This window comes from Aythya marila (genome assembly GCF_965140915.1).
Source record: "Aythya marila genome assembly, chromosome: 1".
In the NCBI taxonomy this organism is placed as follows: Eukaryota; Metazoa; Chordata; class Aves; order Anseriformes; family Anatidae; genus Aythya; species Aythya marila.
This window is the reverse complement of record NC_139042.1, coordinates 141710509-141724430: the sequence shown is the minus strand read 5'-3', so window position 1 is coordinate 141724430 and position 13922 is coordinate 141710509. Positions and strand designations below refer to the sequence as shown.

Genomic DNA, 13922 nt, shown 5'->3' with positions numbered 1-13922 from the left:
AATGCAGGAAGAGGCACAGCTCTCCCAGAATCTCAACGGGAGCCTCACTTCAGTAGTGATTTCCCTGGCTAAGCGAGTTGTCAGAATCAGGCCACAGTCCCCAAACTGTTTACCCCTCCTGAGCCTCAGGAGGCTTTTCTCTCTGCTGTTCCAGCAGACGGAGCCCCATCCACACCGACCGCCTACCTTTGGGAATAACTTTGTTCTACAGAAAAGATCAGCGAAACGTTCTTCCATTTGGCTGTTTAAAGCAAGACTCCCAGGCACACGTTTCCTCATTTCTGTGCAGATGACCACATGGCAGAGGAGACGAGTCTCCCAGCTCCCCTCTGTTCCTCCTGTCGCAGGACCATGATGCTGCAAGCGTTAAGAGGACGCTTCCCAACACCAGACCCAGCGCAGTCTGTTACCTGGGAATCCCTGGGTGGGTACCAGGTGTTGTGCTTTTAACTGGGTATGAGCCAAACTTGGCTTCTGGTGCCTCAAGATTCATTTCTTTACTGAGCCCTGAAAAAACACAAGTGTGAAATGGTGCAAATCTTTGCAAGCCACAGTCTCATAGAAATGGAGCAGCTGATATCAACCTTTTCACGGGACCTGGCAAAATAGAAGCCCGCTTTAACAGCTGTGCAAGCCCACACTGCGCATTTAGACACCAAGAGAAGGGCCAGAAGGGCCTCCCAACCATCCCACTACAAGCACCACACTTCCACCAAGGCCATAAAAAGATAGAGATATTAGAAAGGGCTTGCACGGCCACAGGCATTTTTACTTGCATGGCACAGATAGCAAGTCAAGATATGATACCACAAAAATGCTGCTGTTCTGCCTACACTTTAACTTCCAGCAAGAAGTCTCCCCACAGATTTAGGGTAGAGAGCTTAATAATTTAAAGGGAAATCACTAAAAGTTGTACTATCCATTAAGTCACTTCAGTTCAAAAGTTACTTCGAAGAGTAGAGGATTATACCCTGAGACTTCCTTCAACATCACACAAAGTTCATACAAAGCATACTGCAGCCACAACGATAAGGGACGTAACTAAAGGAAAGCTTGAAAGGGAGAGATTTATTTTTTTTTAATATAAAGTCTTCAGTGCTCTGAAATGCCCTCTTCCCTCAACCACAGCAGCTCCCAGCGAGCCTTGCCCCACTTCAAAGCACTGCAGATTCAGAGGAATTATTTCCAAGCAGCAGGGCAGAAAGCAGCAATACCAAACAATTTTCCTGCTGGCCAACGAGGAAGTTGATGCAATAAGTGGTTTATTTCCCAGATTTTAATTAAGCTGTACAACTGGAATACTGCTGCAGACAAACCCAGCAGAAGACCCATACCATCAGACGAACATCCCTGATGTTAGAAACTGCACAAAAAAGGGAAAACTGCAGGACTGAAGTTATGTTTGGTACCCTACAACAACGTCTGAGATCAGGCTAAACCAGAACTCCCCTGTGCAGTACGCTACACAGAAGCAGAGCAAGAAAACACCTCTTGCACACAGGCTCCAATTCGAGGGATGGGATGACCGCCAGACAAGTGGATTCAAAGAAAGAAGGGAACACAGCAAAAAAAACACACATGCTCAGGACAGAAAGCAGTGGCCTGCTCGGCCCACTGCCTGGCTGTGGTGGTTCAGGCAGGGTTGGCAGGTAGAAAACCCCTGGAGATCTCGGGGCCGACAGCTCCAGAGGCATTCACACGACTCACTTGCATGGTGGGGGAAAAGCGCCCGTATCTGCCACTCCTCTTTCGGGATGAGCAAGGTGAAGACAGAAAACTGGGAGGCCTCGGCGGATGCCTGAAGGTTGGCAGCGTTGACAGCTGGGACTACCTGTCAAATCCTCCATCTTATGCCACTCTCCATGCCAGCAGAAAGCGACCAAGAAGAAAACTGGCCATGCCAGTACCTGCAGGACCCACCTGAGAATGATTTTGCTAGAAGCCTTAATGGTGAACAAACCCAAAAACACCATTTTCAGTAAAATGGTCATTGTTTTGAATGGTTGAGTGTCAAAAAAATATCCAGACACAAAGCAAGGACAGCCTAGACTAGTTTTAACCATGTGGCTAGACACAAAAGATCATATCTCACAGATGCTATCGGGGAAAGAAAGGAGAAAGGTTAACATGTAACCCAGATGAAGATCTCGGGAGAAGGCAGAAGTGGCAGGCTGATAGAAAGGAATGTGGTAAGAAGGTTTTCCTTGTTTCCGTAGCTTTGCCAGCATCCTTTCTCAAACATGCAAGGCAGTTTCTCGTGTTGCCCACTGCAGAAGCAGCAGTTTCAGGACAGCTGATCTCTGCTGGAGCAACCAGGTTGTGCCTTCAGCAAGAAGCCGTGCTGCCACTGCACGCCTCTAGCAGGAAGAGGGAGAATTATGAATTCTCCTTGAGAGCTGTGGGGTGAAACAGGCTCCTGTTTAATGAAATTGAGGCAGTTCTGCTGTTAATTTACCGCTGTCTCAGATCAGCAAAAACTCACATTTCCTTTCCCAGTCGCACCAAACACGTTTGAATGGAGACAACTCCAGCACCTCAGAGCATGAAGAGATGTATTTGAGTTTCCTCTTGATGCTAAGCCAAAATAAAAATAAAAATAAACTAGAAGGAAGGAGGGGTAGAGGGCAGACTGCCCACAGAGGTGAGCATCCTTCCTTGCCTTAAACCACAGAAGCCAAACGCTGCCCAGCGCCCCTCCCAGCTGCCTCAGGGCCGGGGGGCACAGACAGCGAGCAATGCCGTGCCTTGTCCCAGACCCCCAACGCTTTTATGCCCCGGGCAGCCCCGGCTTTGTGCCGACCCCCCTCACACACTCAGTCCATGTGCTTTTGCCCTCCCAACGCACCGCTCCCTGCGTCCCCCTCTCTGTGCGGCTGCAGCAGGACGCGGCACCCGGCTGGGGACGGAGGGAGGGGGACAGAAAGGCAGGAAAGGGAAGGGAAGGGAAGGCGCTGCTCTGCTCTGCTCTGCTCCGCTCCGCTCCGATCCGCCTGTGCCGGCTCTGCCCGCCGCCGGCCCGCACCTGCCGGGCCCCCAACGGCCGCCAACGGCCGCCAACGGCCCCGCTCCCCGCTCACCTGGGGCTGACGCCGCGGCCGCTCGCTGCCCGCCGCCGGCCGTTGGCAGGGCGGGGGGCGGGGGGCGGGGCTGCCCCCTCCCGCGCGCTCCGCCCCTCTCCTGCCGCGGAGCTCCGAAAGGCCCCGGGGGGGGGTTGGGGGAGCGCTGAGAGCCACGCGGCCGGGCGGGGAGGCTCCCCCCGCCTCGTTCTCCCCCCCCCGCTCCACCCGCGCCGTGCCGATGGTACTGCCCTCGCCCCCACCCCGCGCCCGGATCGGAAGGGCCCGGGCGGTGATTGGCGGAGGGGAGGGGAGCGCGGAACGGGATTGGCGGAGCGGGGAGGAAAAAAAAAAAGGGGGGGTGGGGCGATCGAGGGGGCGGGGTGATTGAGGGGGCGGGGCTATAGGGAGGGGGCGGAGCGAAGCAGCGACCGTTTAAAGTGCCCCGGGCGGGGGAGTGCGCGCGCGCGGCGGCCGTTAGGGGTGGGCGCGTGCTGGTAACGGTCGGCTCGCTGAGGGAGGGTCCTCCGAGTAACCCCTCGGGGGTACAGCACGGGTGCTGGGGGGCAGGGGGCAGGGGGGTGGCAAAGCCGTGCCCTGCCCTGCGGGAGAGCACCGAAAGCCCGCGGGTGTGCAGTGTGCGTATGGGTATTGTAAAGGTATGCACGCGTTTGCTGTTTTAAGCGCTCTCAAAGTGCTGCTCCCAGGCCGGGTGCTCTGCATCCGAGCTGGCTGTCAGGAAGAGCACTTCGCACAGTATATACATGCACCCACGTCTGTGCGCTTACATGTTTCTGTACTGCTTAGATATATTTCACTGCTGTCTGTACCACTTACTGTACGTAAGCAGTGCGTGTTTATAAATTGTCTTCGCCATGCTCAGCTGAGGATGCCCACGAGCCAGGGGAGCCAGCTAACACGCACCTGAACGGAGCAGGAATGCAAACCAGTACAGAAGCACCGTGAATAATCCAGGAGTTAAGAATTAGGTACAAACCCAGGATTATATGATAACAGCAATGGTAATACAAAAGCACACCACCGTTCCTTTAAATAGGCCTTTCCAGCAGATTATTTAAACCTCCTTTTGTATCCAGAGCCATACGGTTCTAACCTCATACCAAAGCCACAGTTTTCCAACCCTACCTTAACAGATTTTTTTTGACTTCCATAAACTGTTAAAGATTTTGGGTTTGATTTTGGCTTGAAAAGCAGTCAGGTCCTGCAATAACGTGATACAAACCAAAATGATACCGCTCATAAGAGATGCACCAAATGAGCTCATGACATGGCAGAGGAAATTCTTACTCTGCTGTGGCGTGACAAATATCAGCCAGAAGTGCACAATTCCCAAATCGCTATCTATATCCCTGCCTGAGAACAGATGGAGGGAAGCCTTTGGCTGATACAAACTTGGCTCAGCCCACCCTATTTACTGATGGAGTTTCCATGAGCATAGAAATTAGAGCTACCGGTTGCAGTCACTTGAGAGCCGCAGCCAGCTGACTCAGCTTACATGGTGGAAAATCTGGCAAGGATGTCTGTCCTTACCTGAGCAGGTGCCTGTGTTCGTACACGTGCAGGTGCCAAGGGGCAGGCAGACCTGCAGTCAGTGGATATTCCCCCTTTGGAAGTCACCCAAGGTCAGCAGTGTAGCACTTCTTTGCAGGGGAGGCAGCAGCTCATGTTAACTGCTGATAGCCAAAAGATTGAGGTGTTTTTCCCTACAAAGATGCAGGCTGAGGATGTGTTAAATTACTGCAAGATGGAAGTAGGTGGAGGAGAGGGTTCACAGATGGCAATATAGAAGATATTTTTAAATGCTTTCAAAGAGGCCAATGCATACAGTGTGTCCACTGATTACCAGCTAGGCACTTTGCCTCTGAGCAATCAGGAGGGCTGTCAGTTTAACAGTAGTCTTCGTAAAATGCTAATTAGGACCCAAACAATTCCCATTAGGGAACTGGAGGTCCATCTGCACTCGAGAATGAAGCTGCCTATGCCATCCACAGCAAGACTTGTACGTTTTGCTTTGGTATCTGGGAATCCAGCAACAGAGAGGCTTAGTCATATGACAGGGTTATTTGCATCATTATGCTGTCAGATTCCCAGAGGAGTTTTCACAATGCACTGTAAGAGGAAGGGTTTAAACAAGTAGAACTAAAGCAAAAACAAAGCACTGTGCTTCCTTTGCATGTCTCCTTTTACTGCCTGCACGTGGTGTTCAGAGGGGAGGAGGGTGCAAGGCAATACCATACAGAACTTTAGGCTAATAAAACACACCCTCGAGAGCACACAAAAGCGAGGGGTTGGGATATCGCTACAAAATGGCTACTCCATAGAAACAAGCTAAGAAAACTGAAACCCTGCAGCTCAGCCTTGCAGAGTTCTGATGTTCCAGGCTTGTGATGTGCAAGGTGAGCCCATCACCGTCTTTTTCCCTGAGGCCTTTACAGTACTGCTGCTTTGCACTGGGCTAGATAACAATCACCTTGTGTCAGCAAAGCAGCGATTCCCCGTGAACAAGTGCCTGCAAGCACCATAAAACCGGGTGCCTCGCGCTCCAGAAGTCACCTCCAGTAAGCTGGCCAGCAGTCGAGGCAGCAGTCCCAAACCAACCCAGGGAAAAACACCGTGGCTCAGGATTCAGCTCTTAAAAGGAGGTGAGCTGCTGCTGCTCAAAATAAGGTCAGGTTATGGCACAGTGCCCCATTTCGAAAAATCAATATATACAAAAATAGTGCCTGCCTTCTTTATATATTCAGGTTCTAAAATAACTGAAGCTGGTTCACAAGGGCCAGCTGCTGCTCCCGGTTAGAGAAGGATTACAGCAAGGAAGGCAAGTTACAGAAGAAAATCCAAAGAAGCTTTTAGTTTCTCCATGATATCAAAGCTATTTTCACACTAAAAATGGCCGAGGAATCTTGAATTCTGTTGACAGCCTTCCAGAACTCAGAACTGGCCAGGTGCATGGCCAGTCCTGTGGGAATTGGTAACCTCTTCAAATACTGAGAACTAACGAGTAAAAACAGCAAGGGAATTTTCAGATGAGGAGGCGATCACTGAATTCCAGGGCTGGAAGGGGTTTTGAGAGGTCCTCTAACTCCATCCCTGTGAAAGCATCTCTGCCCCATCTGTTTGACCCCTTAGAGACCTCCAACGCTGCAGACACCACAGGCTACGCAGGCAAGCCAGTCTGTTCTCATGATTCACTCTTCTTGCCTTTAGTTTTTCCATAGTGATTTACCTGGATCCCTTTTACCATAATTTAAATCTATTTCTCATGCTACCCATCAAAGACAAAGGAAACATTTGTTCCTTTCACCTTTGCAGCAGCCTTTTCATTGCATGAAGACGTACTGTGTCACTTCTGATTACATTCTCTGGACCTAAATGCCATTTCTTCTTATCAGTCTTCCCAGGTTACACTGTGAGACCTCTGGTGATTCGTGATGCTCATATTTGGAGTCTCTCAGTTTAGTTCATGTCTGTCCTGAATTTCACTGCCAGGAACAGCACACAGCGTGCTCCCAGTTGTGGCCTTACCACTGGTATGTTGAACAGAAGGAGCACTTGGAGTGTTCTGCAAACACCCCTCCAGTTTGTACATCTTAGCGTGATGTTTATGGTGCTAGAGGGTTTTGTGTGCTTTCCACATACATGTCACTTTGTAAAAGTCAAGGCAACAACATGAAAGCAAAGTGACGCTGAAGCATTTGAAATGCTCTCCATTAACCAGAACTTTTGTCTCCTGTACAAAAGTGTTTCTGCTAAAAGTCACTGCATTTAAATTGCTGCCTGCTGGAGGCGATTTAATGTGGGATCTCCGTGATGGGTTATATTGCCTTATTTTCTGATGCTCGCATCTACTTGGGTAGCTAAAGCATAGTTCCTTTATGTAAAAGCAATCTGTATACAAACCAGCTGCTGAATGCTTCCAAAAGAAGCAATGTTTCCCGAAGAAACCGAGGGACAGCGGAGAAAATCTAGTCTAGAGAGGTCTTAAAATTTGCTGTCTTCTGCATCAGCTGCAACCGTTAGCAGGAAAAAGTGTCCAATTCTGGGGAAAATGTGAAGAGCTTAACCCCTAAGCAATAACACAGGTGTTCAATTTGTCTTTGAAATACAAGGCAGAAGTCATCATGAACCCTATGTCTTGCATGCCAGTGGATATTTATCGCATGAGCATTTGAGTAACTGTAATATTTATATAATGAAAGTTTTTAACCCTTTCCACCACCCCTGAACACACAAGTCCACACTAATCTGGAGTGATGTTGTGTGCAGGGGTGGCAGCTGAGTTCCAAATAAACTGCTAGTGGTGTTTCATTACAGGAAAGCAAATACAAGTCTAATTCACTTTGAAAAAGTACTTATTGGCTCACCCTGTAAACATAAAGGCTTTTCTAGGTCAAAACTCCTCCAGCTTGACAGAGCAATAAAAAGCCAGCCCCCTGATCCACTAAACTTTGAGCATTTAGAAAAACATTTCTAATCCTTCAGGCTAAGAAAATACACGTTCAGATAGGAACTCATAAGGAAACTCTCCCTGCAGCTACTTGCAAATCTGCTGAATGTTGAGTGTAAACTGAGCATTTGGGAGTATTTTAGGAATTAGAGAGACTCTGGGTCTGTCCACACACACTCCAGGTAATTTCACTGCTCACAGATTGTCCAAGTAGTAAAATCTAAAATTGCAGTCAGGTTTGCTGCTACTACTCAGGACTGTGGGCATATGAGAAGCTAATGAGAAACACACAACTTTCACTTCACTACACTGTACTATAATTTTTATTTTTAATAGAGACAACCTAAAAGAAAGGCTACACAAGGGCAGAAAAATCCCTCCCAGAACTGTACAGGACAGTAAGGAAAAGTAACCCAGATGATTTTGACTTCATGGTTGCTTATAGAATACCTGGACATGTAAAGAGGTACAAGACCACCTAAAGCAGAAAGACAAGGGCAATGAGCAAAATGTAAATATGCAAGAAGACAACTGTTGTCATCCTATGCGATTAATGTATTAAACAAAAAATCATGAGTACAGCAGTTCCTTTTACTCAGATAGTCCTTGAGAAGGACTAAAGAAAAAGATTTAAATATGCCTTGGTCGAGTAGAATGGAAAGAAAGGCCTACGACGTCGTCACCGAGACACCTCATTGGTTCTTGACCTAATTTGGTCTACAAGAGTCCTGCACAAGGGCTGCCTGTGCAGGGCTTCCCCTGGGTCTGGTTTACTCCACATAGCATGCATTAAGGTCTAGAACGCGTGTTTCCTTTTTTGAGTTTGGATTAGGAAGGAGTCTGAGCCATGTTTTGTATACTTGTTTTTAAAACAACACCATTTTACTCCTCTAAACAAGCTGTGTAGAGCAGCTCCATTGTGTTGTTGTCTAGAAATAACCAACAGGCCTGATTCTCAAACAAGTCTGGAAGTTTTCTTCAAGCTCATAACTTATCCATGGTTAGGCTCTCTAGCAAAAGGCTCTGGGGTCCTCATTGAGAACCTCACTGTTTTACTCGTAGTATTAGATCTGTCCTTTGGCAAGCTATGAAAAAGACTCTACCTATGTTCCATCCAAATTCATCACTGTTTAGAGAAGTATTAATAAAAAGGGGAAAGTAAATAGATGAAGTCACTTTATTGATCCTGAAAACGTGGAACTACTATTAATAAAACATGTTTATGTTGTTTCATGGGTAGGTCAAAGTCCTGGTAGGGTGTGTTTGTCATTGTAATTCATGTGCGGCTTCATCAACAAAGTATTTGTTATTGCAGTATTGTATTTATTCATCTCCTGTTTTCCTCCCCCACAGCCAGAACATCTGCTAAACGTTTCTGAATCTGAGCTTGTTGGGATAGGGCCCATTACTTTTACATATTTATGAACTGTGTGGTACACTGGCATTCATTCAGCAAAGACGGCTTCCCGAGGCTCATGCACGAATGACATAAACCGGTACTGGCTTATGTGCAGGAGGTCTGCATGTGCAGAGTTCACAGAGGGGCTGGAAACCCTGTTACATGCAGAAGTACTTAAGCACCACTGCTGAAGAGGAACATAACCAGCTGCTAATATCTGTGTGATGCAGGAATGCAAAAAGGAAAAACAGGTATTTATGAAGTCCTAAGGAATTGTAATGAAGAGTAATGTAATAAAATGGAATGAGAAGAATTTGTGTCCGACCCTAGAAACATCCCTTGCCATCAAAATACTTTAAAGTTTGGTGGAATGTTCCAAAAAAAGCAAAAGCTACAGTGCTTGTGTTAGTTGTAACAGAGTGGACAAAGCAGAACACAGAACTGCTTCTTGGGGTGGAAAAATGAACAAATAATTCATTTCTGATTTCTGTTTTTCTTATTGTAGTCCAGCATCTCATGCCAGCGCTCGCACAGGCACATCTTTATGCTATTTACACACTGAAGGGAGTGTATTCTGCCTTCATTGTGTGGAGAACTTACACATGTGACTCCCATTACCACAAACAGAAACTATGTTCATAAATTTCCCTTTTGTGTGTGGACTGAGTGGACCTGTCGCTATTTGCTTTTCCGGCTGGACTGCAAACAGTGCTTTTCCAAAGCAGAAGTTGTAATATTTTCAGACCTCATGAAAAACAGTGTAGCCCATCTCCTCTCAACTGTGAGAGCCATCCATGCTCTGAGGATCATCTGGCTGCCTAAATCCATGCCAGCAACAGAACACAAGCACAAGCACAGTCTAATAGTCTTAATGAGATTACAGCTACAGATGCCCCAGTGCTGCTGTCTGGCCAAGGAACAGAACAAGCATCAAATTCATCTGGAGAAAAAAGAAAAAAAAAAAAAATCCCCTTAGCTTGCATGCGAGTGGGTTGCAGTTTAACCAAGATTTCAGAACTATGGTGTGCCAGATCCCTTTGATTTTTTTTTCTAACTTTTTTTTTTTTTTTTTTTTTTTTTTCCCAATGCCTGATTGTTTTTTTATAAAGCAGCATATTATTTTCATGGATCTTGAGATTCAATTAATATTTTGCCAGTGTGAATTTTAAACTGTTTCTCAGACTGCTTTGTAGCCCTAATACATTTAGAGATGCCTATTGTTAGCTGTTCTTGACTGATCTCACACATGGCTTTTGTATGTTTCCTACTGTCTGTTCGTGTGCTTGCCTATGATATCCATGTGCTACAGTGGAGTGTGGTGGATCTGTGCCAATATAATCGTTCTTTTTTATCAGCGGTTTATCTGATGCATTTGTTTGGCTCACTGGACAGAAATTATTTGTAACCCTAACCCACATATGAAGAATACTCTTTCTGCACCTGTTCCAAGCAGCATTTGGTTTGCTTACTGCTAAAATTCTTCATCTTAACAAAAACAAATGAGGATGTATAACAAAGGCTGGAAAATGAAAGAGCTGATCTTTGGATAGCGCTGTATCAGATGGCTAGGATGTTACCTGTTACCGATGCATTCAGGTGTGGATTGTGCTGCTCTGACTGCAAACTGCAGGTATTACAATGCGGATTTCACTATGCTTGCTTGGTGCCAGCAGGTGAGAAACCTGCTGCAAGTGGCTAAGTCTGCAGCCCCTGCAGGACTTCATGCCTAGAGCAGAAAATCCAGCAGTAGCACCTTCACAGATTTTGCATGGAGGTTGTTTAAAAGAGCTAGCACAATAGAAAATCCCTCCCCTTCAAAGCAGGGAAAAACAGATTTTTATAGTTGCTAAGAAACGATAGAAAACATTTTCAGCGGAAGGCGCAAGAGGCCAGCGGGGTCAGTACTCACAGAGCAAGGCTGTAGAAGTGACCTTCTCGCACAAGTCAGCTCCTCCCCGACAGGTGCTCATAGCTCGCCTGCCTCTGCCAGGGCAAGCACCCAAATCAGAGCCCCTCGCCGCTCCTCGGGCCCTGCCTCCGCACAGGTTTCTCCCCAGGAAGCCTGCACAGGCAATTCTCTCTTTCTTTAGCTCTGCAAGGTGAAGGTGAAGTAAAAAGGAGCTGGGGACCGGGATGCGAAGCTCCTTCTGCGCGTCCTTCCCTGAGCATCATCGCGCAGGGGCTGGGGGAGATGGGCGATGCTGGCTCCGGCTGCCAGTTCGTCACCACTGCCATGGCAACGCAGCAGTGGTCTCCTCTGGGAGCCGGGCGGCAGCGGCAGCCCCAAATGCTCGCATTGCCCCCTCCTCCTCCTCCTCTTCCTCCTCCTCCTCCTCCCAGGCCTCTGACTGGGGTAAGCCACCCATTCTCAAGGAAGGCTGTTTCAGACAGCGAGTGCTTCCTGCCCACACGCGCACCTTTGGCTGCTCCCCTCCCGGAGCCCCATCTCTTTTATGGTGTGGCAGCATCCCCAGGGAGCCGTCACTGCCCCTGGGAAACCCTGCGGCATGTGCAACGGGGAAGAGGAACCTTGTTCTGGCAAACCTCGGAGCATCAATGCGTGCCCACCAGTGCCTGAAGAACAGCTAGGACAGGGTGCCATAATTCTGTCTGAGCAGGTGACCGAGCAGCTGAGGCAGCAACGGGGCATTGTTCTGCCAGGTTTTTCTCTGCCAACACGAGCGAGTGCAAGTGTGTCTGTGAGGCCCCGTCTACAGCTACGGGGAAGCTGTAGGGCAGGCAGAGTTCCTTTGTTCCTGTCTCCTGAACTAAAGCCTCCTCACGTTATCCTTTCTCTGTCTGAACATTGCTGTTCTCTACTTATTTAAAATATTTTTATGACAGCATTGACATAAATGTCATTAGTAATGTGGTAGGACAGCCCGCAGGCACAGAGCCTTACAGACTCTGTGCTCTATTTAGAGAAGAAGTCAGGACTGCAGAGCAGGCGTTATTTTGCTGGACAATGAACAATTCAGGCTTGTTTTGGAAAGCAAATCCTTGGATAGTTAAATAATACCACTTGTTTACGAGAGACTATTTATCTCATCTTCTTAATAAAACGTCACTAATGGTTCTTTGTTGCTCTCCATATTATTCTCTCCTAATGCCAAGTGCTTCTTTTAAGGTAAGAGATTTCCTCTCTCAGGATGCCCATAACAAACACAGCTCTTTGTACACGTAGGTGGTAGGGACAAAAACAAACAAGCAGCAGTTAAAACCCACACTAACTTTCCTGTCCTCACTTTTAACCCAAATTGTTTGAGCTCTCCCTGACGATGGCTCATCATAACCTGCTGGATAGGGACAGGCCTCCTGATGCCAAAATCCAGATATTAAAGATCCTATCATGGCAGGGGATTAAGTACATTTTTTTCCCAATATAATCTGAAGCAGCAGAGATGGGACTTGTTCAGAGCAGCAGTATCGGCCAGAAGGGTTAGAGAGACTTGAACCACATTCAGAAAACTGTGAGTGGGCTACAAAAATCCCTGACTTCAATAACAGTAACAATGAAAGTTTTGTTACTCATCTTTGCTTCTGCCTTCAGACTCAGTTTCCAAGCTTTTCTCCAATACTAAAAGAAAATTGTGATTTAATTTGGTTTAGGAGAAGTTACATTTCTCCTGTGCTTATGTGATTCCAAAACGTGGGGCTTGGAGAACATCACCAAATACAGTGGTGCCCATGACAATGCTGCAAGACGGGGCAGCACAGAAGTATGTCTGCAAAGCAGGTGAGCCCATTTCGGGACGGTCCCGGGAAGCCTGGAGCCTTCACCCTGAAGATGCTGGGCTCTAACAGCACCCCCCGGTCCTGGCATGGCGGCGTAGTGGCTTGTTCAAAAATTAGTTACGAGTACACCCAGGGTTACGAGCACCTGGCTCCATACAGACGGGAGGTTACTGAAAATATGAAAGCACGTTATAAAAATCTGCATTACAGCGGGCAGTTTATGGCTCCTTCCTCAGTGATGTTAAACGAGAATGGAATTAGATCAGAAGCTGAACTGCACACTTAATCTTACCTAGGGGAAATGCTGGCTGGCACATATAATTAAATACATCTGTCTTGCCGACCCCCCTCCCCTCCAGACGTTTTTATGCTTGGCTTGGTGGAAGAAACTTGGTGCCCCTGGGTGTGATAGCATGAGGCCATTCAGAACGAAGCTGTGCCCTGGAGAAGACGATCCTGAGAAGGAGCAGTGCTGGGTTACCGGGGGTTATGCAAGCTGAAGGGGGACACAGGGGAGAGGAGGTGGCCGGGCTTGGCCTGCAGCACCGAGAAGCCTTGGCTGTTTGCAGCTTTGTCCTTTCGCAGTCAGAGCACTCACTAGAAGGTTTAATGGGATCATGAGTTGCTGTACCATTACTTCTGGAAGAGGGTATAAAAATGACAGCAGCTAATAAGCGCCATTTTCTCATCAGTCGCCTCATCAAGCTAATTTCAGGAGCGGAACGCTTCGGAGGCTAACGGGCTGGAAACGCCATCCAGGCTGCTGAATGCAGGCCAGCACAGACAGAGCGTGTCCCTGTGCCTGCACACCTCAGCCTCACGCCACAAACAAAAAGAGAGATACCGTAAACGTGCATCCGCAGCAGGACACGTTTCCTAAACCCAGCTGGATGGCTAACATCAGCACATTTGTTCTTCCTTTAGGATTAAGAGGCAAGAGGAGCGGGAACATGAATGTCCCTTTGTCCATAGATGTCCAGACCACATTCCTGGGTGTGAAGTTCCCTCACAGAAAGGACTGCTTTGTCTGGAGTTTGTGACTGGGGACATCAATAAACCCTTAAAAAAAAACCCTCAAACTTGGTGGACTGGGGTGGGAACACACCTTTCTTTGAGGAGCGGCTTCAGAAAAGGGGTTCCTGTGTCCGAGGGAGGAGGCTGCAGCAAGCGGGTAGAGATGCGTGTGTGGTCCGAGGGCAGGATAAAGGCAGGGAGTGTGTTTGTGCGTGTAGGAAGGGAGTGGATTGTTTGCAGTGGGAGTGCA

General features: G+C 47.8%; 1 protein-coding gene across 14 annotated transcripts in view; it reads right to left on the bottom strand.

The window, feature by feature from the left end:
* Positions 1-13922, bottom strand: part of MICAL3 (microtubule associated monooxygenase, calponin and LIM domain containing 3) — a 178793-nt gene that overhangs the window by 153693 nt on the left and 11178 nt on the right. For 12 of the 14 annotated variants that reach the window (XM_082765508.1, XM_082765510.1, XM_082765526.1 and 9 more), the window contains exon 1: positions 3078-3264. The exons of 1 other annotated variant lie outside the window; for it this stretch is intronic. The gene's annotated coding sequence lies outside the window, so the exon portion shown is untranslated. Of the gene's footprint in view, positions 1-2482; positions 2575-3077; positions 3265-13922 lie in introns of those variants that run through there. One more of the 14 variants, XM_082765523.1, reaches the window with a different exon arrangement.